This window comes from Anabrus simplex, chromosome 3 (assembly GCF_040414725.1).
Source record: "Anabrus simplex isolate iqAnaSimp1 chromosome 3, ASM4041472v1, whole genome shotgun sequence".
In the NCBI taxonomy this organism is placed as follows: domain Eukaryota; kingdom Metazoa; phylum Arthropoda; class Insecta; order Orthoptera; family Tettigoniidae; genus Anabrus; species Anabrus simplex.
The window spans coordinates 512,064,200-512,091,789 of record NC_090267.1 but is presented as its reverse complement, the minus strand read 5'-3'; the positions used below and the strand labels follow the sequence as shown (position 1 = coordinate 512,091,789).

The window sequence follows — 27,590 nt, the reverse complement described above, 5'->3', positions numbered from 1 at the left end:
ATCCCTGTATAGGAATTTGGATCAAGAAAGTTACCCTTTCCTTTGTATAAAACCTTCAATGTGGAGGTTTTCCACGCTTTTGGGATGTCTCCTAGTAACAAGCATCGGTTCATAAGATTCGTTATGGATGGAAGTAATACATTTGCTGAAGCTTTAATGTGTTCACTGAAAATGCCGTCAGGACCCGGTGCTTTTCCATCTTTTAGTTTGAGTATAGTATCAGATACTTCTTTTTATGAGAATGGTGAGATGCCTCCCCTGTCTGCTTCAACGTACTTTCTTGAATAGGCTGTTAAGGATCTTTGTTGATTTAGGATGAATGAGAAGTGCTTCTCCCAGGTATTCATATCTATTTTACCAGTTGTTGGAACTTTACGTGGTTTTAATGCTAAGAATGGGTCCTTCTTGGCTTCGTCAGCCATCTTCATTACTTCAAGTTCAATATACTTGTTTCTATAAGTCTTCAATAGTTCTTTGTATTTACTTCTGAGCTGACTGTAGTTAATTAAGTCTTCTATATTCAGTGCTGTTTTCGCCACATGAAGAGCCTTTAGAACTTGCTTTCTTTCCAAATAGCAGGTCTGATTGAACCACTTTTTGGATTTTCGCGGAGTTATTGTGATGAAGGCAGATTTGAAGATGTCTTCTAAAACAGAAGCTGCAGTATCCAATTCATTTTCCATTATTTTGTGGTTTAAGTCAGGAGGACACTCTCATTAAGTTTTCGAGCTATGGGCTTCATAACGATTGGTGCATTTCATGGGTGAGAAAGAACATCCAAATTAAAGATCGCTGAGACTGGACAGTGCTTCTTTAATATTGACTCTGGAGACGAGTAGCATACCTTATAATCAATTAATTTAAGTCCAGCACCTTTGAAAAATAAAACAGCAATTGTGGGCAAAGTACGTCTTGTCAGATTTGCTGTTGACAAGAGTGAATCCTTCTTCCTCCAACGTTTGAAGCAATTCATGACCTCGATATTCATTGTTGTCTATCCTGCAATTTAATTTCTTGATCACCATTCTCGTGCATCCGTGTGAAGTGCACTGCAGCAGCAGTTTAATTGACACAAGTTACACAAGCGACCGAGGATTTTACTTTTGAAATGAAGTCTGTAGGTATCACCAGATTCCGCTTTCCAGTTATATTTGGTGGCTTCTTGATGATGGCCTTTATGGGTTTCACTTACAGGTATCAGCCTCCTGTTCTTCGCATGTTAAGTTGCTTAATCTTGTCTGAAAAAAAAGATTGTTTATGTAATTTGGTGTGATCAGTTCTGTATCACATCTCCTGGTCCAAGAATCGTAAGAGAACCCTCCTAGATTTAGCAGAGACTAACCACGCACAATTCTCTATGTACATTTGTATGCTGTGAATGACGTGACCGTGCAACTGTGTATTAAAAGTTACAAGGGAGTCTAACTCTGTTCACAGAGATTAACTAAAATTGTCTTCTGAGGTACATTATTCGGCAATATAGTGCGTAGTGATACATAATTGCACAACAGAATATGTAAGAAGTGCTGTGTATTTGAAATTACTCACAGGCTAAAGTGAGGTTAAGTAGAACACTGGTAGTAAGAAACAGACTGTGCATTTGATTGTGCAAGGAGATCTCAAGATGCCGCTCACCACAGAGTTTACAACCGTAGAGGACAAATGTAACATTTACTCCAAAACAGTAACTAGTAAGGACGAAGGGACGAAGCAATTGAATGTGAGAGTTGCCATCAGTGGCATCATTGTTCAGAACTAACTAAAGGAGAATATGATATCGCAAAACGGAAGAATTGCAAACTAACATGGCTATGCATATATAATGTAAATCAAAGATCAACATTTTTGACATCGAAAGGAGTGTGCTGAATAAGATATCAGAACATTTGCAAAAGTTGCTAAATGATCTGAAGATTAATATCACAAATGAAATAGGGAAGGAAATTCACAATGCGATCGGAAAAGAATTTGAAATATTTAATAGATCCTCAGCTATAAATTATAAAGGATCAGCCCTGAATGTGCCCAATAAGGTTAACTCGGTAGATATTGATATGCTACCTGACACAAACTCAAGAGAGATGACGTCATGTAAAGAATCTGAAGAAATGAAGCGACATAAAGCAACGCACACGACCGATCATAACCTTAAGCCAAAGAGGGTCTTGGAATGAACAAGTGTTCCTACCCAAAGGGTCCAGGGAAATGTAGGTGGTAGAGAAGAACTTCCTCATTGCAGTAAAGATACTACACCATTAATAACACCTGAACAACAGTCTTCTAATAACGCAGAATGGGTCGAAGCCGTCAAAAATAGACGGAGATCTTATATAACATCAATAAAAACTCCAACTTTCATGGAACAAAGCGGAACGATTTAGAAAAGGAGAAAGATAAAAAGAACATGGAACTTCGTGCGGCTCCTCGAAGAGCATGGCTCTACATAGGCCGATTAGATCAAAATACTTCAGTATAGATGATAAAGAATCACTTGAAGAACTTGAAAGTAGAGGTCATAGAATGTGAACAACTCCAAACAAAAGGAATATTTAAATCATACAAAGTGGTTATCCCTCTCAACGATCTTGGGAAGTCCATCGATCCGGAACTCTGGCCAGAATATGTCATAGTGAGGAGATATCGTCTTTTTCGACAACAGGGAAAAGAAAAAAATATATAAGACTCAATTTCCTCCTTTGGAATGTGGAAGGGCTTAAAAGCACTTTGACTTTAGCTACGGGAAATCTCATCGACAATCAAGACATTATTATCATGACAAACATTCGCGACAACCGAAATCAACATACCCGGATTCTACTCAGAGCAAGTACTCGCCATGTAAGGGCAACGAGGCAGACCCATGAGTGGTGTTGCCTGCTTCTTTAAACCCGTTGTTGGAAAGTTGTCATGCACTTATAGAGATAAGAACATTATCATAATGGAATCTAACAAATTATCGGTAATAGGATTATACGTCGATCCTTCCTCAGCAATGGAAGACGTATTATATATTCTTAAGATGTAAAAGGGACGCCATTTTAACCCCAGCTAAAGACAACGAATGGTAACAGTAAAGCATTACTCTCTAATGGGTCTGATAATAGGTAGCCATGATTCACTGAGGTTGTAGCCTGTATCGCGGTTGAAATTATCTGGGTGTTTACGTATTTCAACCGCCTCCCTGATAATTCTTGGGGCGATATTGCTTTATACGGGCAAGAACATCCACTTCTTGGAAAAGACATCATGACCAGGTGTTAAGGCATGATCAGCAACAGCTGATTTATCAGGTTGGTTGAGTCTGATACATCTGGTATGTTCTTTGATGCGAGTACATACCGTTCTCGAAGTCTCCCCAATAGAAACCTTGGCACAAGTACAGGGAACTCTGTAGATACCAGGTTGTTGCAATTTAGGCAAACTATCCTTAGTTGGTCGCAGGAGTTGCCTAATCTTAATTGATGTTCCAAAAACAGTTCGTACATGGTACATACGTAAGATTTTAGCAATACGATCCGTCGTGTTATGTATGTAAGGTAGGTAAGCAGTTCCTTTCACATCTTTTTCCTTAACAGACGTTCGATTATGTGTCGATTCAGAACCGTTGAGATCAAAGCTCTGCTGTAACCGTTGCTCTCAAAGGTGGTTCTCAAGGTGTTAATTTCCTCTTGTAGAACTGACACTTCACAAATCCTCCTGGCCCTGGTAGTCAGAATTGTAAGGATACCGTGTTTCTGGGCAGGGTGATGGTGAGCAACTCCACGCCGGGTTAGTGCCATAAGAGCCCATGTATACGCAAGAGCCCCTGTGCCAGACTTAAGTTAGGAAAGGCATCCGGTTAGGAAGATGGAAGCCCGAATTAGGCCAATACGCGAAAAGCCCTAGCAAAGCCCCCGCCGGGTTAGTGCCATAAGAGCCCGTGTATACGCAAGAGCCCCTGTGCCAGCTCATACAAGTATTCACTACTGATACCCCAAATTCTTTCCATACTATTGCATTTTCCCCCTATGTCGCAAGTAACAGCAACAACACGCACTCCAGCCCCTTCAAGCTCTTTGAATCTTTTAAAATTCGTGTGGCTATTTCTAGCCGAGTGCAGCCCTTGTAAGGCAGACCCTCCGATGAGGGTGGGCGGCATCTGCCATGTGTAGGTAACTGCGTATAATTATGGAGGAGGATAGTGTTATGTGTGGTGTGTGAGTTGCAGGGATGTTGGGGACAGCAAAAACACCCAGCTCCCGGGCCATTGGAATTAACCAATGAAGGTTAAAATCCCCGACCCGGCCGGGAATCAAACCCGGGATCATCTGAACCGAAGACCATTCAGCCAACGAGTCGGACAGCTCTTTGATAATTGTTTACAACAACGTGCTTGTCATCGTAACATCGAAGTCGTAATACACAGGCTGTTTCCATTTTGAAAATAAACTGCGAATCATCGCCACCTGAACATTTTTGTGTGGCCCGAGTATATCCCCCCTGTGGGTGGGGGCGGTAGAATAACACCCACGGTATTCCCTGCCTGTCGTAAGAGGCGACTAAAAGGGGCCCCAGGGGCTCTGAACTTTGGAGCGTGGTTTGGCGACCACGGGGGCCTTAGCTGAGTCCTGGCATTGCTTCCACTTACTTGTGCCAGGCTCCTCACTTTCATCTATCCTATCCGACCTCCCTTGGTCAACTCTTGTTCTTTTCCGACCCCGACGCTATTAGGTTTGCGAGGGCTAGGGAGTCTTTCATTTTCATGCCCTTCGTGGCCCTTGTCTTCCTTTGGCCGATATCTTCATTTTTCGAAGTGTCGGACCCCTTCCATATTTTCCCTCTGATTAGTGTTATATAGAGGATGGTTGCCTAGTTGTACTTCCTCTTAAAACAATAATCACCACCAATCACCACCTGGCCCGAGTATCACATCATCGGATGAATCGTAACTCACGCGACCGCCAATATTCATTTCATCGAAGCTTAAAACAGCCATTGCTTCGAATGGTTTGAACATTTGCGACCTAGCTTTGATTAAATGTAACATTCTTCCAAAATGCCCGGCCTGCATTTAAACTCTTTTGTCCACCTCTGAAGAGTTGACCGGCAGGGTAAAGGGTATTTTCCTCAAATAAGCGAACGCTTTGGGGGAAAGCGCTCTTAAAGTGAGTGCATTTGCGATATCTTCAGGGCTCCATCTGACAAGTTTTATCCTTTTCAGCAAACATCGCATCTGACCCGGTGTAAAACACTGGGACAAAATAGCCATTAGTACTTCTTTACTTATAGTTTCACGACTCATTTTGTAAGGCATACGTCTCTTGGAAGATATCACGTGTTTCTTAAATTTAACTTTCCTCAGAGTAGCAACTTTTTGCTCCAGGAGAGTATTTTTCTTCCGCAGAATCATTAATTCTTTCTTTAGCTCCAAAATTTCCTGGTCTTTTATAAGGAGCCTAATACTGTTACGGCCGTTTTCCTAACTGATCTCGTGTCACTGCGGTGTTCTCGCCCCGTTATAACCTAAGTAGAAAAGAAAAAGTATTGTTGACTTCTGAGCATGTTACTATTAATAACAAGTATTTCAAGTTTGAAATGTTATTTAAAAAAGAAAACCAGCTCGATTTGTTCTGGGTGATTTCCGACAAAAGAGTAGCGTTACAAAAATGTTGCAAAGTTTGGGCTGGGAAGACTTGGGAGAAAGGAGACGAGCTGCTCTACTAAGTGGTATGTTCAGAGCTGTCAGTGGAGAGATGGCGTGGGAGGACATCAGTATCATAGGTTATAAACTTCATGGTTCTGATCCGTATTGAATTGCAAGTACAATGTAATTATTAAATTAATGTAGTAATGGTCCACCTTTCAATACTATAATATGTAATATTCTAAATTACATTAATTAGGGACTAGTTTCGGCCTGGGCTGGCCATCTTCAGCCTTAATGTAAAACACCTAATAACTAAACAAATTAATACTTAATACTTGAAATTATTCTCAATGATGAACATACTCAAGATGTTAGAACCTAGTTCATTTTCAAATTTATTCATATTCCATCCCAGTTTTTAATGCCACTTTGTATATATTTGTTTTCATTTGTTTTTATGTCAATTGTGTGCATGTACATTTGTTTAGTTATTAGGTGTTTTACATTAAGGCTGAAGATGGCCAGCCCAGGCCGAAACTAGTCCCTAATTAATGTAATTTAGAATATTACATATTATAGTATTGAAAGGTGGACCATTACTACATTAATTTAATAATTAGGACATCAGTAGACGAATAAGTTTGAGTGGTGTCTTTAAAAGTAGGAAAGATCACAATATGAAGATAAATTTGGAATTCAAGAGGACAAATTGGGGCTAAGCTATCATTTCATCCAGGATGCATAAAATTGTTTATAGCTTAGACTGTATATACCGATTTTCATTAAATTCTGTTAACCCATTTTCTCGTGGCTCGGCGTTGATATGGACTTAGCAACAAAAATACAAATCCATGAATATCTGTGTTATCATAGCCAGAACGGTAAAAATTTATAAGACATAAATGATCGGAAATTTAATTCTATGTAAGTTTAGTTATTTATGCCCGAGTGCACCAAGCTCGGTAATTATCAGCCTTTACGAAACCGTGGTAAAACTTTTACCGTGGTATTGTCGTAAAAGCAGTGCACCATTACTATCGCCCGGTTTCGCTACCGCGGTTTCTTGACGCTTGATTTTCTCGCTATTATTCCCCTCGGAAGAAATTCGAAGTAGTATTCAGGAAGCAGTGATCATTTCGATAGTCACTTGTCTTTAGTTAATCCAGCCGGCAGTGATCGTTTCGACAGTCACTTGTTCCTCGTGTTTACATTTTGTGACAGCGCAAGCAAGTTATCGACTCCTTAAAATGGAAAATAACGTTCGACATGTTTTGAATGTTACATCGAAGTCCTAAAGACATGGAAGGGAACCTCCTTTTCCACACACAATATTGTCTCTCAACAACATTGAAAAATGAAAACCTACAACCTGTTTTCCAGTCATTGACCGGGTCAGGGATGTAATGAATGAAACATATATAGGCTGTTATTACAATGGGGTCGCCACTACCAAGGTGATTTATAAATAAGAATTTTATTGCAGCCAATGGCCATTTTAAGAAATAAATAAAATAAAATATCTTTCCACTTATTGTCACAATGTTTTTTTTTTGCACTTTTAATTGTCATTTCCACTATTCATTAGCAAGCTGGGTGATCGTTTGTTGCCTACGCTTGCACTGTAAAGCGTGATACTTCTCACAGTGTTGGTCACAGAGTCTACACACGCAATCCGGGCCTGGTTCATGATAATTCAAGGTCTGGCATACTTTATGATGAAACCCATGTATGGCAAACCTCGTAACTGTATGCCGTAAGTCATATCCTGTGCGTGTCCATTCACGGTTGATCATGGCGTCTGTCCCGTAGAAATCCATCCCAATATCTGCTCTTTTTTCTTTTAGTTCTCGTAAGAGTTCTCGATAACTTGTTGTGGATGGTAGCAGTAGGTGAAGTCTTACATCCTCCACTAAAAACGTTTCCCTCGCCAATACATAGACTAGTCGAGATGGAGTGTATTTCGAGACGCTTAGAACTCGCTTGAGGAACCTCGCTTTCAGACTTTCCAATTCTTGCAGTTGTTTCTTCGAGAGGAACTCCCATATTAACTCCAGACCATATGTGGCTACAGGCATAACCTTGATTACGAAAAGTCGCATGGCTGTCTCCAGGGACAGGCGTGGTAGTTGCTTGATGTCGTTGATGCTCCCAATTGCTGCGGCTATTCTTTCCCTCAGGTGTATCGAGAAAGACGTTCCAGTTACTTGAATTGTGATTCCGAGGTATTTGTAGGCATTGCTATTCCTGAGCCTCTGTCCTTTGCATTGTATAAAATCCTGTTTTGCTAATTTACCACCTTTTCTGAATACTACTAACTCAGTTTTGTTTATATTTAGCGCCATTTCGTTCTCATCTGCCCATTCTGTGATGAGATCCATCGCACTCTGTAATTCATCTCTATTCTCTGAGGCCAATGCCATGTCATCGGCATATATGTATGCGTTTACACTCTTAGTGCATCTCTTGATCTTAGCTGTCACATCATGCGTTAGGACATTGAATAGTAATGGACTCAATGGGTCGCCCTGAAGCACTCCAATCGTTTGGCTGATCCATTTGGATGTGCAAAGGTTGTCATTTATTTGTACGAAATTTTCTGTTAATATATTTACTGCTAGTCTTGTCAGCCATGTTCTTCCAATTAAAGCTTCCAGCTTCTTCAGCATCTTTGTCCTGTTTACTCTGTCAAAGGCCTTGGTATAGTCAATGAAAACTACATACATCTTCCCTCGATGTTCGGCAATTGCTCGGTGGATGTCTTGAAGTAGATTTCCAGCTGCCATCAGAGTTGATCTGCCTGATCTAAAGCCATACTGTTCTTCCGGCAAAAGCGGATCTACTGTTGTGCCTATGCGTTGGGTCAGCAATCTCGTAAGCAGTTTAAAACCTACTTGTTCCAGTGCAATTCCTCTGTAGGACTCAGGTCTATTCACCTCTCCTTTTCCTTTATAGAGCATTTTTATGGTTGACTTCCTCCAAGATGATGGAATCTTCCCTGTCTCTAGACATTTGTTCAGCAGCTCTGTCCATACTAGCAATAGGTATGGTGCTGAGGCTTTCAGATGTTCATTGAAAATCCCATCCGGACCTGCAGCTCTATGGTTCCTCGTGGCCTCAATAACCTTCTTTACTTCAGCTATTGAGAAGGGCGTGCACTGCTCTATTTCATAATCTGTAATGGTTGTGGGTGTTGTGTTATTGTAGCGTAGTGTTTGTTCCAAGTGTGCTTCCCAAACCTCCATCGGTATGTCCGTTGGAAAGCGCGATTGTCTTGTACGGAGAGCTTTATACGGATCTTCTTCAATTTGCTTTATTAGTTCAAGATTTTGCCTTTCGTCGTATTCAACTCTTTTTTGTTTTATTAGAAATTTATATTCCTTTCTAACATTCTGATAATCTGCTAGGTCAGTTATCTCCTTAGTCTGCCTTGCTTTTCTTAGTTTCTCCAAATTTAGCTGTCTAGTTTGGTAACAATCTCTGTCAAACCATTTTTTCGCGCTACCTGTGATTGTTGCATTCACTGTCGCTCCTTTGATGTAGTTCTCTATTAGGGATAATGCCGCATCTATTTCTCCTTCTCTGATTTCCCTCAGTATATCTTGTATTACTCCTATATTATCCTCCAAGATATTGGTGTCTATTAATGAATGATAAATGCTATGAAATGATAATGGAGAGTGTTGCTGGAATGAAAGATGACAGGGAAAACCGGAGTACCCGGAGAAAAACGTGTCCCACCTCCGCTTTGTCCAGCACAAATCTCACATGGAGTGACCGGGATTTGAACCACGGTATCCAGCGGTGAGAGGCCGACGCGCTGCCGTCTGAGCCACGGAGGCTTCAACAACATTCCTTGTGGCAATATGGGCTCTGTTATATCGTTGTTCTGCTGGGAGGTGGGATTCTGAACAGGTGTAAGGAGGAAGGATTTGCATGGGTAACCTCCATCACCCAAAAGATAGCCATTAGCTATTTCTCTCGTCTCGAGACGCGCTCTCAGCCGAGAATTGTGAAATATTGTGCTATCATAAGTCGACCCTGGCCATCTTGCTACAATATCTCGTATCGTGAGGTTCGAATCGCTCACAATTTGCAGGTTTAGCGAGAAATAACCTTTCCTATTTCTAAATACCTCCCCATTTCACCTCCGGGAGACTGTATTCGCACATGAGTGCAGTCCAGCGCACCCAATACACCAAGGAACCCAGCTATTGTATGAAACCCTTCCATAACCTCCCTTTGTTTCCGCTGCGTAAGTGGAAGTTGAATGAACTGTGGCGATAACGACGCAAGTAGATCAGAAACCTTGTGTATTATGCGGCATACAGTTGTTCTGTCAACATCACAGACGTCACCGATCACTCCTTGAAATGTTCCAGTTTCATAGAACCGCAGCGCTATTAAAAGACGATTTCTAGGCGATATAGGACAGTTTCTCCCAGTCGGGCATTCCAGTTGTTCACCATTTAAATCTAAAATGTAATTCACTGTTTCCTTACGCAATCTAAATCTTCTCTGGAACGAAACATCGCTTAATTCTTCAAATAAATCGCGTCTCTCTTCTATAATTCTACCTTCATTTCTTTCAAACTGATTAAGATACTGGAGATATAACCTATAGTTGTTAAGCTCCATCTTGGAATCTTTAACCACAGAGCACAAATACAACTTTACCGCGGTTTTCTTAGTTAACCGCTCGCTCACGGGCGGTAAACATTATACCGCGGTAAAATGTCGGTAAACTCGAAACCGAGCTTGGTGCAACAGAAATACGACTTTACCCTGGTAAAATTGTGAAGTTTACCGCGGTATTCTCTTTACCGAGGTTGGTGCACTCGGGCATTAGTGTTATATCGATAGCACCACTAATAATATAAATACTGGAAATTAAGCCTTCGCCTAAACTACCATTTCACACAGCGCGATAAAAATGATTTGTAGCCTAGATTGTAGTGGCTTATCCCCGACTTTAAATCCCGATTTTCATTAAATTACTTTCAGCCGTTTTCTCGTGATGCGTGTGCATACATGCATACATACATACATACATACATACATACAAAGAGACAGACAGAAATTACGGAAAAGAACAAAAGTGCATTTCCTTGTTACTGTGGACATGGCCGATAGAGGACTACCATTCTTTTCAAATTCTGAGCAATGTACAGACAAAACTCATATATATATATATATATATATATATATATATTACCCTCAAGCATTCAGACTGCTGTATGTCGTTACTAATAGCCTATTCCTTGTCTTTACCGATATCTGGCGAAGATTTACAATAATAAATAATGTTATTTGCTTTTACGCACCACTAACTTCTTTTACGGTTTTCGGAGACGCCGAGGTTCCGGAATTTAGTCCCGCAGGAGTTCTTTTACGTGCCAGTAAATCTACCGACACGAGACTCACGTATTTGAGCACCTTCAAATACCACCGGACCAGAACAGAATCGAACCTGCCAAATTGGAGTCAGAAGGCCAGCGCCTTAACCGTCTGAATCACTCAATCCGGCAAAGAAGAAGAAGAAGAAGAAGAATTACATCTATTTTAAGATACCCAATTTATAGAACCGATAGTCAAGTAGCGAGAGAGTGGATTGTAGCCTGAGTCATTAGAAGCACGTCTGTATAGCTTAGTAATAAGTCGAAAATACGTCTACTGGCTAGAAAAATGTTGTTACAGTTAATCGTCGTGTAACTTTGAAAACGATTACGGTACTCATATTTATGCGATTCGAATTTTCTCTACTCCGAAGAGTGAAGACTTCAAAAATTGGAGAAGTCTCCCTCGTGAAAAATTGAGATTTTCTTCCGAAGATGCGAAGCGAAGTTCTCTGCAAAACTTCAAGAATTTCACCTTGTTTTCTTGCAAAAGTCCAAAAGCTTATTATCATGTCTATAGTTGCTTACGAGATAAGTAAAGGCCTCTGCATGCGCTGTCTTTCCAAGTAACTACTAAATTGACAGAGTAGCAGCAGTTCAAAGAGCGCCGCCAGATGTCAGGCTATCCCCCCATTCCCTAGCACGGTTCCAATTGGCATTACGAGAATAAGTTGCATATAAAAGCACATTACAAAAGTAAAACACTGCGTTTTGACCAGAAACAGTGATATTTCGATGACGTTTGATAAAGAAAAAATAAATGTATCATGCAGTAATTCAAGAAAAGCTCATACGAGTCAGATCGTATAATTGCGACCGGCAGGCCAGACTAACAAGGACCGAGCTCGGTAGCTGCAGTCGCTTAAGTGCGGCCACTATCCAGTATTCGGGAGATAGTAGGTTCGAACCCCATTGTCGGCAGGCCTGAAAATGGTTTTCCGTGGTTTCCCATTTCCACACCAGGCAAATGCTGGGACTGTACCTTAATTAAGGCCACGGCCGCTTCCTTCCCACTCCTAGCCCTTTCCTGTCCCATCGTCGCCATACGACCTATCTGTGTCAGTGCGACGTAAAGCATACATACATACATACATACATACATTCATTATCATTATAGACTGTTATGCCTTTCAGCGTTCAGTCTGCAAGCCTCTGTGAATTTACTACACGTCGCCACAATCCTCGATTTGCAACTAGTGTTGTGGCCTCATTTAGTTCTATACCTCTTATCTTTAAATCGTTAGAAACCGAGTCTAACCATCGTCGTCTTGGTCTACCTCTATTTCTCTTACCCTCCATAGCAGCGTCCATTATTCTCCTAGGTAACCTATCCTCCTCCATTCGCCTCACATGACCCCACCACCGAAGCCAGTTTATGCGTACAGCTTCATCCATCGAGTTCATTCCTAAATTAGCCTTTATCTCCTCAATCCGAGTATCCTCCTGCCATTGTTCCCACCTGTTTGTACCAGCAATCATTCTTGCTACTTTCATATCTGTTACTTCTAACTTATGAATAAGATTGTATGGCAATTTTTATTCTCTCAGGGTAGTAGTAGTATTAGTAGTATTTATTCATTCATCATGTCGTTTACATATTTACAGGACTCTGTTTTATATATACATAACTCTTCTAATAACATTATTACTTGAGAAATATTAATCTTGTAACTAAACCAAATATATTACAGAAGTAGTAGTATTATTATTAACATATTAATACTTAAAATAAATTGAACTTGTAACTGAGTCCACCCAGCTTTCGCTCCCGTAAAGCAAAGTTGGTCTGAAAACAGACCGATGTAAAGATAGTTTCGTCTGGGAGCTCACTTCCTTCTTACAGAATACTGTTGATCGCCGCTGCGAGCTCAATGCATTAGCTTTACTACACCTTGATTCAATCTCACTTACTATATTACCATCCTTGGAGAACACACAACCTAAATACTTGAAATTATTGACCTGTTCTAGCTTTGTCTTTGTATCACCCATCTGACATTCAATTCTGTTGAATTTCTTACCTGTTGTTGTTGTTGTTGTTTGAGTCATCAGTCCATAGACTGGTTTGATGCAGCCTCCATGCCACCCTATCCTGTGCTAACCTTTTCATTTCTACGTAACTATTGCATCCTACATCTGCTCTAATCTGCTTGTCATATTCATATCTTGGTCTACCCCTACCGTTCTTACTCCCTACACTTCCTTCAAAAACCAACTGAACAAGTCCTGGGTGTCTTAAGATGTGTCCTATCATTCTATCTCTTCTTCTAGTCAAATTTAGCCAAATCGATCTCCTCTCACCAATTCGATTCAGTATCTCTTCATTCGTGATTCGATCTATCCATCTCACCTTCAGCATTCTTCTGTAACACCACATTTCAAAAGCTTCTATTCTCTTTCTTTCTGAGCCAGTTATCGTCCATGCTTCACTTCCATACAATGCCACGCTCCACACGAAAGTCTTCAAAAACATCTTTCTAATTCCGATATCAATGTTTGAAGTGAGCAAATTTCTTTTCTTAAGAAAGCTCTTCCTTGCTTGTGCTAGTCTGCATTTTATGTCCTCCTTACTTCTGCCATCGTTAGTTATTTTACTACCCAAGTAACAATATTCATCTACTTCCTTTAAGACTTCATTTCCTAATCTAATATTTCCTGCATCACCTGCCTTCGTTCGACTGCACTCCATTACTTTTGTTTTGGACTTATTTATTTTCATCTTGTACTCCTTACCCAAGACTTCATCCATACCATTCAGCAACTTCTCGAGATCTTCTGCAGTCTCAGATAAAATAACAATATCATCGGCAAATCTCAAGGTTTTGATTTCCTCTCCTTGGACTGTGATTCCCTTTCCAAATTTCTCTTTGATTTCCTTTACTGCCTGTTCCATGTAAACATTGAAAAGGAGAGGGGACAAACTGCAGCCTTGCCTCACTCCTTTCTGGATTGCTGCTTCTTTTTCAAAGCCCTCGATTCTTATCACTGCAGACTGATTTTTATACAGATTGTAGATAATTCTTCGTTCTCGGTATCTGATCCCTATCATCTTCAGTATCATAAATAGCTTGGTCCAATCAACATTATCGAATGCCTTTTCTAGATCTACGAATGCCATGTACGTGGGCTTGTCCTTCTTGATTCGATCCTCTAAGATCAGACGTAAAGTCAGGATAGCTTCACGTGTTCCTACATTTCTTCTGAAGCCAAATTGATCTTCTCCCAACTCAGCTTCAACTTGTTTTTCCATTCTTCTGTAAATAATACGTGTTAAAATTTTGCAGGCATGAGATACTAAACTAATGGTGCGGTAGTTTTCACACCTGTCAGCACCAGCTTTCTTGGGAATAGGTATAACAACATTCTGCTGAAAATCGGATGGGACTTCTCCTGTCTCATACATCTTGCACACTACATGAAATAACCTTGCCATGCTGGTTTCTCCTAAGGCAGTCAGTAATTCAGAGGGAATGTCATCAATTCCAGGTGCCTTGTTCCTATTGAGGTCACTCACAGCTCTGTCAAACTCTGACCTCAAAATTGGGTCTCCCATTTCATCAGAATCAACAGCCTCTTCATGTTCCAGAACCAAATTATCTACATCTTTACCTTGATACAACTGTTGGATATGCTCCTGCCATCTTTCTGCTTTGTCTTCTTTCCCTAGAAGTGGCTTTCCATCTGAGCTCTTAATATTCATACACCTAGATTTCCTTTCTCCAAAGGTTTCCTTGATTTTCCTGTATGCAGCATCTACCTTTCCCAGGACCATACAGCCTTCGACATCCTTGCATTTCTCCTTCAGCCAGTCTTCCTTAGCTGCCTTGCACTTTCTATCCACTTCATTCTTTAATCGCCTGTATTCTTTTCTGCCCTCTTCATTTCTAGCATTCTTGTATTTTCGTCGTTCATCAATCAGGTCTAGTATCTCCTGAGTTATCCACTGATTCTTAGTTGATCTTTTCTTCCTTCCTAACATTTCTTCAGCAGCCCTACTGACTTCATTTTTCATGACTCTCCACTCTTCCTGTATAGTGTTTTCTTCAGCCTTTTCATTTAGTCCTTGTGCAACATGTTCCTTGAAACAATTCCTCACATTCTTTTCTTTCAACTTGTCTAGATCCCATCTTTTTGCATTCTTTCCTTTCTTCAATTTCTTCAACTTCAGATGGCATTTCATGACCAACAAGTTGTGGTCAGAGTCCACGTCTGCTCCTGGGAAAGTTTTGCAATCCAACACCTGGTTTCTGAATCTCTGCCCAATCATAATGAAGTCTATTTGATACCTTCCAGTGTCTCCAGGTCTCGTCCACGTGTACAGCCGTCGTTTGTGGTGTTTGAACCAAGTATTGGCAAGGACTAAATTATGATCAGTGCAGAATTCAACCAGACGACTTCCTCTTTCGTTCCTTCGTCCCAATCCAAATTCTCCTACTGTACTACCTTCTCTTCCTTGGCCTACCACTGCATTCCAGTCTCCCATCACAATTAGATTCTCGTCACCTTTTACATATTGTATTAAATCTTCTATCTCCTCATATATTCTTTCGATTTCTTCATCATCCGCTGAACTAGTAGGCATATAGACCTGCACTATTGTTGTGGGCATTGGTTTGGTGTCTATCTTGACGACAATAATTCTTTCACTATGCTGGTCGTAGTAGCTTACCCGCTGCCCTATTTTCTTATTCATTATTAAACCAACTCCTGCATTTCCTCCGTTTGATTTTGTGTTGATAATTCGGTAGTCGCCTGACCAAAAATCTTGTTCTTCTTGCCAACGTACTTCACTTATGCCAACTACATCTAACTTTAGCTTATCCATCTCCCTTTTCAGATTCTCTAACCTACCACAATGATTCAAACTTCTAACATTCCACGCTCCGACTCGCAGAATGTCAGTATCCATCTTCCTGATGATCGCCCCCTCTCGTGTAGTCCCCACCCGGAGATCCGAATGGGGGACTAGTTTACCTCCGGAATATTTTACCCGGGAGGAAGCCATCATCAGTACATCATTCATACAGAGAGAGCTGCATGTCCTCAGGAGTTAGTTACGGCTGTAGTTTCCCGTTGCTTTCAGCCGTGTAGCAGTATCAACACAGCTAAGCCATGTTGAGTATTATTACAAGGCCGTATCAGTCAACCATCCAGTCTGCCGCCCTTGCAACTGCCGAAAGGCTGCTACCGCCCTTTCGATGAACCATTCGTTAGTCTGGTCTCTCAACAGATACCCATCCGATATGGTTGCACCTGCGGCTCGGCTATCTGCATCATTGGGACACGCAAGCCTCCCCACCGCGGCAAGGTCACATGGTTCGCAGAGGAGGATTTCTTACCTACTGACATCAATTTAGTCTTCGAGAGGCTAATTTTCATACCATACTCATTGCAACTATTTTCTAGTTCCAAGATATTAGACTGTAGGCTTTCGGCACAATCTGCCATTAAGACCAAATCGTCAGCATAGGCCAGACTGCATACTACATTTCCACCTAACTGAATCCCTCCCTGCCATTTTATACCTTTTAGCAGATGATCCATGTAAACTACGAACAGCAAAGGTGAAAGATTACAGCCTTGTCTAACCCCAGTAAGTACCCTGAACCAAGAACTTATTCTACCATCAATTCTCACTGAAGCCCAATTGTCAACATAAATGCCTTTGATTGCTTTTAATAATCTGCCTTTAATTCCATAGGCCCCCAGTATGGCGAACATCCTTTCCCTCGGTACCCTGTCATAAGCTTTCTCTAGATCTACAAAACATAAACACAACTGCCTATTCATCTCGTAGCATTTTTCAATTACCTGGCGCATACTGAAAATCTGATCCTGACAGCCTCTCTGTGGTCTGAAACCACACTGGTTTTCATCCAGTTTCCTCTCAACGACTGATCGCACCCTCCCTTCCAGGATGCCAGTGAATACTTTGCCTTTGAGATACATCGATAGTTGTTGCAATCCTTCCTGTTCCCTTGTTTATAGATAGGTGCAATTACTGCTTTTGTCCAATCTGAAGGTACCTTACCAACACTCCATGGTAATTATACTACTCTATGAAGCCATTTCATCCATGCATTCCCACTATACTTCACCATTTCAGGTCTAATTTCATCTATTCCTGCTGCCTTATGGCAATGGAGTTTATTTATCATCCTTTCCACTTCCTCAAGCATAATTTCACCAACATCATTTTCCACCTCCCCATTTGCTTGGCTGTTCACAACACCACCAGGATGATTTCCTTTTACATTGAGAAGATGTTCAAAATATTCCCTCCACCTCTCCAGTGATTCCCTGGGATCAATTATGAGTTCACCTGAATTACTCAAAACACTGTTCATTTCCTTTTTCCCTCCCTTCCTAAGATTCTTTATTACTGTCCAGAAAGGTTTCCCTGCTGCTCGACCTAGCCTTTCCAAGTTGTTACCAAAATCTTCCCAGGACTTCTTTTTGGATTCAACAACTATTTGTTTCGCTCTGTTTCTTTCATCTATGTACAACTCCCTGTCTGCCTCGGCCCTTGTTTGGAGCCATTTCTGATAAGCCTTCTTTTTAAGTTTACAAGCTGCTCTCACTTCATCATTCCACCAAGATGTTCGCCTTTTCCCATCTTTACACACAGTTGTTCCTAGGCATTCCCTTGCTGTTTCTACTACAGCATCCCTGTATGCCACCCATTCACTTTCTATATCCAGAACCTGCTTACTGTCAACTGTTCGAAACTTCTCACTAATCATATCCATGTACTTCCGTCTAATTTCCTCATCCTGGAGATTTTCTACCCTTATTCGTTTGCAGACAGATTTCACTTTCTCTACCCTAGGCCTAGAGATACTTAGTTCACTACAGATCAGATAGTGGTCTGTATCATCGAAAAATCCGCAGAAAACTCGTACATTCCTAACAGATTTCCTGAATTCGAAGTCTGTTAAGATATAGTCTATTATGGATCAGGTACCCCTAGCGTCCCATGTGTAGTGGTGAATAGCCTTATGCTTGAAGAATGTATTCGTAACTGCTAAACCCATACTAGCACAGACGTCCAGCAAACGCTTCCCATTCCTATTAGCTTCCATATCAGTTCTATTCCCAACTCTCGCATTGAAATCGACCATTAGCACTATTCTGTTCTATCCTTGCTGTTGACCCTGACCACGGTCACTCAATGCTTCACAAAACTTGTCAACTTCATCCTCATTCGCACCCTCACATGGTGAATACACGGACACAATTCTAGTCCTAATTCCTCCAACTGACAAATCTACCCACATCATTTGCTCGTTTGCGTGCCTAACAGAAACTATGTTCCGTGCAATGGTATTCCTGATAAAGAGCCCTACCCCAGACTCTGGCCTTCCCTTTCTAACACCCGTCAAGTACACTTTATAATCTCCTATCTCTTCCTCGTTATCTCCCCTTACCCGAATATCACTTACTCCTAGCACATCCAGATGCATCCTCTTTGCTGACTCAGCCAGTTCTACTTTCTTTCTTCCATAGGCCCCATTAATATTGATAGCTCCCCATCGAATTCCATTTCGTTCGCCAAGTTGTTTCCAAGGAGTCCCTCGCCTGTCAAATGGTAGTGGGACTCCATTACTCCCATAGGTCCGAGGCTTGCTTAAAATGTTCTGAGCTCGGTAGATTCATGAAGCAGGATGCTGCCCTACTTGCACATAGTCCAAGTGAGGATCTCTCCTCTAACAGGTTATGGACCACCGGTGGATTGTATAGTCCTAGCCGCCTGAGCACAAGGAGGGCCAGGACTCAGAATATGTCCGAGATGCCCACTCCCATTCCACAGTAACTGGTATCCCGAATCTCAGGACCACTTACTAGGCCACTCAGCCATTGTCCATGGTTCACGAACTAGGACGTGACTACAGTAACCCACAAACATGAACCATACGGAAAAAAAAAGAAAAAACCTAACAAGGTGACCCTGAGAGGCGTCTCTGCTCCGTCGGTGGATGCAGAATAGGTCTCGGCCCATAAGTGGCCACGGCTGGTCCGTGGTCGACCAGCTCTGCACACTGACCGGCCAACCGAGCAGAGGAGGGCTGTCCACGGCTCTACCGTGCCTCTACGCCTCTGTATTCGGATGACAGGAAAGGGCCGGCCCCAACTGTCGGCTGTCCTGAGAATGGTTTTCCGTGGTTATCCATTCACCTGCACTAAAGCGAATATTGGGACAATTCATAGCAAAAGCCACGGCTACCAACCCCCTCGCCTTCTCCGTATCTCCTTCACCGTAACAAATCTCTCGGCCTGAGAAACTGCGTTACCGTCCAAGAGGCTCGCTTCCGTCTTCAGGGGAGGAATGAAAACGTTTTAGTAGTAGTACTAGTGCCCGTGTTCTTTTTTCTTCTTGTCTGTATCTACCTTTTAATTCTCACGTTCTTAAATGTCATTCCTCTTGCTGTCTAACCAACCTCTCTGCTTCGGGTGGTACCCCCTGTGGGTGGAGGCGGTAGAATAACAGCCACGGTAGCCCCTGCCTTCCTAAGAGGCGACTAAAAGGACCCCAAGGGCTCTAAACTTGAAAGCGTGGGTTTGCGACCACGAGGATTTTAGCTGAGTCCTGGCATTGTTTCCCGTCACTTGCGCCAGGCTTCTCACTTTCATCTAACCCATCCGGCCTCCCTTGGTCAACTCTAGTTCTTTTCTGACCTCGACGGTGTTAGATTACTCGAGGCCTAGGGAGTCTTTCATTTTCACGCCCTCAGTGGCCCTTGTCTTTCTTTGACCGATACCTTCATTTTTCGAAGTTACGAATTCGTTCCATTTTTTCCTCCGATTAGTGTTACCGTATATAGAGGATGTTTGCCTAGTTGTACCACCCTCTTCGCTCTACTTGTGCGTCGTCCGAAATATTTGTATTTGCCTGAGAGAATGCTTCCTCATGGCTTCGTTTCTTGGGTAACTTACGCGCTTTATTAAGCCTACTCTTGTCATGCAAATACGATGGATACCCTGAATTTGGAAAAAGGCGTCTGATTTTAGCAGAAATGCTAAAGACGTATTTTCAAAATGTTCGCTACATAGGCCTACGCGTATTATAGATTTTGAGGAAGGTTGCTACATGCTATTTTTCTCGTCACACCGACGTGATGTCATTTTGACCCATTTTTCTCGTAATTCTGCATTTGCTGGGAACTCGTGTAAAGAAATTCCACTCCCTTTCTGAAGTTTTCTTTTACCGAATGGTACACAGCAATAAACAACTCTTTAGCACGCCCAATAAACATCCTGTAAATAGAATGTTTACAATAAATACTCTCTCATCTTAAACTTATGTTTAAATAGAAACGATATACTCACTACAAGCTGAATACACAAATCAATACCTTATACCCAAATTAATTTTAACGTCTACCTCACCTAAAAACTCACAAAAACGTTTGCTTCACAATTTCCATATACGCCTGTCTTAAACAGTGGAGGGCTAACACGAAGTCTAGCGGCGAGTCTGGAACTAGAACGTATTTCCCGCTGTGAAAACTGCCATGCGGTGGCCTTATTACTAATCACGTAGGCAATGGTCCAACTCTACAATTACGGGCCGTGAACCCGAGCAAGTTGGCCGTGCGGTTAGCGGTGCGCAGCTGTGAGTTTGCATTCGGGAGATAGTGGGTTCGAACCCCACTGTCGTCGGCAGCCCTGAATATGGTTTTCCGTCGTTCCCATTTCCACACCAGGAAATGCTGGGGTTGTACCTCAATTAAGGCCACGGGCGCTTCCTTCCCGCTGCTAGGCCTTTCATATTCTATCGCCGCCGTAAGACCTATCTGTGTCGGTGCGATGAAAAGCATATTGTAACAAGAAAAGCCGTGAAAGCATAAATCTAAACAGTACTTAAATTGATCGTCAATATTAAAGGAGAGTAAGTTAGGCCGTCTTATTCCTCACCTTTTCCCCGATTACCTGGGAGTCGGAACTTTGAATGAATTTGTACGTCGGATGCATTTCCTGACGCCAGACCTATGAGAAGGGATGCATTCGCTATTGTGTGTTTCTGTGGTGGTTTGTAGTGTTATGTGTTTTATGTAAATGGAGATGTGTAATGAGTAAAACACCAACACCCAGCCCGCGAGTTAGAAACAAAAACCACTACCTTGACCTGGCCGGGAGTCGTTAAAACTGAAAGCTTCTATCGCTGACCACTGGGCCTAGGAACTAGACGAGTTAGGCTTTAGGTGTGAAGTGGGAAAGTATTCACAACATGAACTCCTGTGCAGCTTGTACAGGTCGCTCTCGGAAGAGAACTGCTATATCTTTCCACATGTGAGTAAAAATTGAACGGTTATAAAATTAAGCAGGCTATAGATAGATAAATCATCATCATTATCCTCCTCATTTTCCCATTTCCAGCTGACACCGGGTGGGAGCAAATCATAACAAGTGTAGCCTATATGAACTAAGCAGATATGGTTCCAATTTCCTAGATGGAGATGGATAGATATTTATTGCAATAATTAATTTCAACGAGCCAAAGGCTCATACAGAGGAATTGTACGATGAATAATATATTCAATGGCGGATCTACAAACTCTGATACTTACAGTGATAAATTCAGGCGACTTGAACAGAAAAACTAGAGGCATCAGTAATTGAAGTGTTAAAAATAAAATACCATTCTATAGTTCCCTTAATTATACTAAAACTACTAAAAGTGAGTAAAAATGCACAGGTTGATTGACAGAGCGGGTGGCTGTTTTTAAACATTACCTATTTATATACCTACATTGACCTATAATGTATCTATTCCATAAATTTTCCTTTGCCTTTCGTTTGAAAGTTATTAAAGTAGGGGCAATTTCTACGTCAGCGGGAAGTTTGATGTATGCTTGAACTGCTGAAAATTTACAACTATTCTTCCCATATTTTGAAGAGTGGATGTGATACAAGGCCAAATCATCTGCATGTCTAGTTTGATACCTGTGGTTGTCTGAATTAGTTATTAAAGCAATGTTGTAAAATATTATGTTTTGTTTTATTTTATACATTAGTATGACAGAATGAAGCTCTGTAATTATGCCGAGAGGTAAAAGTTTGGCCTGAATGTACAGGTCTCGTTGGCTGAACGGTCAGCGTACTGGCCTTCGGTTCAGAGGGTCCCGAGTTCGATTCCCGGCCGGGTTGGGGATTTTAACCTTAATTGGTTAATTCCAATGGCACGGGGGCTGGGTGTATGTGTTGTCTTCATCATCATTTCATCCTCATCACGACGCGCAGGTCGCCTAAGGGAGTCAAATAGAAAGACCTGCACCTGGCGAGACGAACCCGTCCTGGGATATCCCGGCACTAAAAGCCATACGACATTTCAGTTTTTTACTGAGGTGTTAAATACGTTCCTTACTGCCCTGTTTTGTATCACCATTAGTTCATTCAAGGAAGACTTTACACAATGTGACCAAATTACACATACGTACTGCAAGTGGCTATTAGTGTCGTGCAAAACACGCTCTATGCACGGTTCATATTTGGCGAGTATGGCTATGACCGAGCCTCGCTTCTCACCTTTATCTATGGTAACATTCGCTTTTGCCTCAATGGTGGACTTATGACTGAGCATGTAACCGTCAATAATTAAACTCGTATTTTTAGACTGTGATTCTGCAATATACTGAACTCGGGCGGCCTCGTGTATATATACAGGGTTATTCACCTAACATGTTACACAGAAATAACTGCTAAACCATTAACTATATCAGCATTCTGTTTTCATATTCGTAAATGGTCCAGGGCCTTGTAAAATAACGTGCTACTTAGTCTCATGGGATAATTAATAACCGAGATACTGATACTAATTCCATATTTTTAAATGGAACGGCACGAATTCATACAGCTGGCCTAAAAGATCAACTGCGTACAACTTCAAATATGTAAGTACTTTCAAAATCGGACAATCACTTTTTGAGATATAAATAAGAATAGCATGCGCGGTTTTGCTGCCGCATCAGACGGCGTGAAGTCGGGCAACGACATATTGAGGCGCAAGCTGCTTCCTGGCCTTGATTCCAGCCACAGAACGGATACCAGGCATGTACTGTAAACATAATGTGACGTACCGTAACATACCCTGGATGTGCAACGTTATTGTATGACTGGCGAACACACAACGGGGAAGGAAGATTAAAGTTGTATTGTATTGTTTTGTTTTGAAATGTAACAGGTTGCGCTCAGTTTAGCATTTTTTCTCGCGGATGGGAATGGGAAGCATTTGGAAAGGAAGTCGGCCGTGGCCTATCACAAAGGTACCTATCCGGTATTTGCCTGGTGTTGAAGATGGGACACCATGAAAATCACTTTCAGGTAGGGCGAGGCAGGACTCGAACCTACGCTCTCCCGAATGCACGCTACTACAGTCGCGCTGGAGCTCTGCGGAGATTAATGCGTGTAAAATAAAACATAAATAATAGTATTGCTGCCTTCTCACCACGATCAGCTCTGACCATTTGCTTTTCTAGAAGGAGCTCTTACGGTGTTTTGTGTTATGTTTATTTCTCAACTTATAGAGTAGTATGAACTGTACACTAAAACCAGTGACAATTATACCTTTCGTTATGTTCCTTTCAAGGCAAAGTACTTATCTTATTCCTTTTAAACACAGCAACCCTTTCTGTCCTGTCATGTGTTCGTCTGTCATACACACTTTGCAAACCCATCACATGTGTACGAGGTGCTTACATGCCTGGTATCCATTCTGTGGGTGAACTCACTCCCAGGAAACTGCTTGCGCCTCAATATGTCCTTGCTCGACTTCACGCCGTCTAATACGGCATGCAAAACAGCACATGCTGTTCTTACTTATATCTCAAAAAGTAATTGTCCTATTTTGAAAATACTTGCGTATTTGAACTTGTACGCAGATAAACTTCTAAATCAGCTGTATGAATTTGTGCCGTTCTATTTAAAAATATGGAGTTAGTGTCAATATCTCGGTTGTTAATCACCCCGCGAGACTAAGCAGCACGTTATTTTACAAGACCCTGCGTACCATTTATGAATATGAAAACAGAATGCTGATATCTTTAATGGTTTAGAAGTTATTTCTGTGTAACATGTTAGGTGAATAACCCTGTATATATAGGTAAGCAATACTGGAAAATAAAGTAGTAAATGTTGCTCCTGTCGGAGAATTGGTTAATGAATTTCACGTGCTGCCACGTGTATTCCTTCTGCTTAAAAACAGGCTGCAACATCGTACAGAGACGTCGCCATTATTTCTTGCTGTATCGCTGTTTGAAGCTGGGCAGCAAGACCGCCTTTTTCAGGTACCTCACTACTGCCTTTGTGGCGTTTATTGTGTTTGCAGATACTGGAGCATCTTTCATAAGAAATCTCGTTTCATCGAATACGTGCGCAAGTGCTGTATTTATGCAGTGAGCAGCACAAGGCACACGTCTATGTTCTTCGAAAGCTGTCTTTATGTTTGAACCCTGATCTGTTACAAAAAAACATGTCTTCATAATCGCACTGAGGAATGTTTAACTCGGACATTCTTTCGTGAACTTCCTCAATTATACCTCCACTTGTTTACTTTGTATTTGGAAATTTTGTAGTAAAAACCACATTACTGATCAGCTTCCACTCTGTCTATATATTGCGTAGTCAGCGTCAGATAATGGGTTTGGTGTATGTCAGTCCACATATCAACAGTAGCCGAGCAACATTTGTCGTGCATAGCAGAAATAATCAGCGGCATTATTTCGCTTCGTATTTCATCTGCCTTTACTTGGACGTTTCTACTGATGGTGGAAGGATGCGGTAACACATCAACAATATCTACTTTTCCAAAATTAGCACCGATATTAATCAGTTCTTGCCCTAATTCTTTAAAGCCTTCTCCGGCTACAGTGTTAAACGGTCGGAAATCTATGGCACACATGAAATCACACGCGCTAGTTACGGTTTGCTTTGTAATGCCGGGCAATACTTGGCGAGAAAAGCCAGCATTAAATTTGCGAACGTGTTTCTTTTTGAATGAGTTGTACTGGGTTTATATGTTAACATTGCATTGCACGTTTCGCCGGAAACATACCCTGGCTGCTGACTATCTGCAGTGACAACAAGCAGGAACTTCTTCCAAACATCAGAACTGAACCCATCTCTCTTGATTAGTTTATATTCACTGCTTTGAATTTTAGTCATAACGCTGTCCGTCGATTCACGTGCCATTGTGTGACTTCAGCTCAAAACAAAAGGATAACTCAACTATTTCTTCGCCCTTTTATAGTTCCGAATTCCCGGGCTTTGCTGTATGTAAACAAGCGATTCCCTATATCTGGAAAAACCACATTGCTTGCAACGTCAGTAAAGCAAGCAAGGCCATCCAGCCTAGTCAGCAAGCTTCGCTCCGAACATAACCTTTCGAACGAATTGGAGCAAACTCGGGCATTTTAGCTTACACGCTCCCTTCATGCGTGATACTGGTTGCATATGCAGCTAAGCACATGATGTTCTGTCTTGATTACCCGTCTCAAGTTCGAACAATGCACGACACTAGTGGCTATGTACTAGTGAATGTCCGACTTGTTGGCTGAGCGGTCAGCGTACTGGCCTTCGGTTCAGAGGGTCCCGGGTTCGATTCCCGGTCGGGTCAGGGATTTTAACCTTAATTGGTTAATTCCTACGGCCCGGGGGCTGGGTGTATGTGTTGTCTTCATCATCATTTCATCCTCATCACGACACGCAGGTCGCCTACGGGAGTCAAATAGAAAGACCTGCACCTGGCGAGTCGAACATGTCCTCGGAGGAGGGACTTAGGGATTAACTATCTAAGTCTTTTTAGTAATCCAGCAGCTGGGGCGATTTTCTTAGTTATTATATCCAACATGATAATTCCAGGTCAGGTTCTCATCAATAATTAATCCAAGATATTTCACTTTATTTACTTTTTCTATTTCTGTATCGTTTATGAGTAATGTTCACTATTTAAGTGAAGTATTTTGTTTTGAAATAATTATGTTTTTAGACATGATACTGTATGGGCTTCTGGGCTTATGCCGTATCAAGAAAATAAGGTGAAATTCTTTACGTTTCGCAGAGAACTGTGCTCTGCGCCATCAGGAGAAAATCTCGACTGTCCACGAGAAAGGCTTCTTAAACAATTGACTTTTTGAAATTTCGACGTTATAATAGAAGTAAAAATGGTACGTTCATTCGTCACTAGATGGCTCCCCGGACGTGGTACAGCGCTAGCGTTCGAAGCGGAAGCTGAGCGAACCATCGGAATTAGTCTAAGAGGGTCACATAACATGGGTATGTATCATATGACATTGACAAGTGTGTGACATGGACACAAACCTGGAATGAAACATCTGGCGATGAGGAACGTACACGTCAAATACACCGAAGGCCAGGAGAATATATCAACGCGCTAGCAAGGCTTATGTGATCGAGAGAGTGCATTAGACTCGTAGGGAACTGGACTCAGTCTCCCGAGAGTTGTTTCGTTTAGACCTGCTGTTAAGCAACACTCTCTCGTAGGAATTGTGGTTGACTTTCGATCGCATTACTGCTATACAGGCTGAACGAAAATTCAACCAGGTGTCATTCAGACAGAAATAAAAGTTCCTCCGACTAGCTCAGAAACAGGCGGTCTCTCGCACGAACCCGGATGCTAGTAAAACTGTCGCCAATCTTTCCAAGAAATCCTTGGACGAGAACCAAGCGGCACTTCTAGCTAGGGGTCTTAATTTCGCTGTCGCTCCCTCTAAAATTCCCACTGAGAAAAAAATGAAATGGCGTATGGCTTTTAGTGCCGGGAGTGTCCGAGGACATGTTCGGCTCGCCAGATGCAGGTCTTTTGATTTGACACCCGTAGGTGACACGCGCGTCGTGATGAGGATGAAATGACGATGAAGACGACACATACACCCAGCCCCCGTGCCAGCGAAATTAACCAATTAAGGTTAAAATTCCCGACCCTGCCAGGAATCGAACCCGGGACCCCTGTGACCAAAGGCCAGCACGCTAACCATTTAGCCATGGATCCGGCTCCCACTGAGGAGTTAATTACTTCCGTTGAGGGAGCCATCCACAAACTACCTACGGATGAGGCTGAAGAGCTAAGACAGAAATGTGTGAGACTCATACGGTCCGCTGTTGTACCCGCGCCCAATTTAACAAGAGGCGAAAGGAGAGCTCTGAAGGAACTTAGAGATGATTCTGAACTGACCATTCTCTCAGCTGATAAGAGTAATGCGACAGTGGTTATGGACACTGACGAGTATAAGAATAATATATCGGCTATATTGTCAGAGCCTGTCTACAGACTGAGCTCACGTGAATCCACCACTCGTGTGTCCAAAAGCCACCGTGAAGCTCTTACAGCAATCTTCAGTTCCAAAAGAGGAGGCTAACCATCTGTCCCCGGGGGACGCAGTGCCACCTAGATTAGTTCCCCTCAGGCCTATTGTTAGTGCGATACGCATACTCTGGCTAACTATCTATGCAAATTGCTTCAGCCTCACATAAGACGTACTGAATCATACGTCAGGGACTCTCGGTATTTCGTCATCAAGCTGTCAACCATAACCCTTCAACCTAATGCACTTTTG

At 42.0% G+C, this 27,590-nt stretch overlaps 1 protein-coding gene across 1 annotated transcript in view; it reads right to left on the bottom strand.

The window, feature by feature from the left end:
• The window catches only part of Naam (Nicotinamide amidase), a 234,951-nt gene that overhangs the window by 142,677 nt on the left and 64,684 nt on the right, over window positions 1–27,590 (bottom strand). The gene's annotated exons all lie outside the window — the stretch shown is intronic.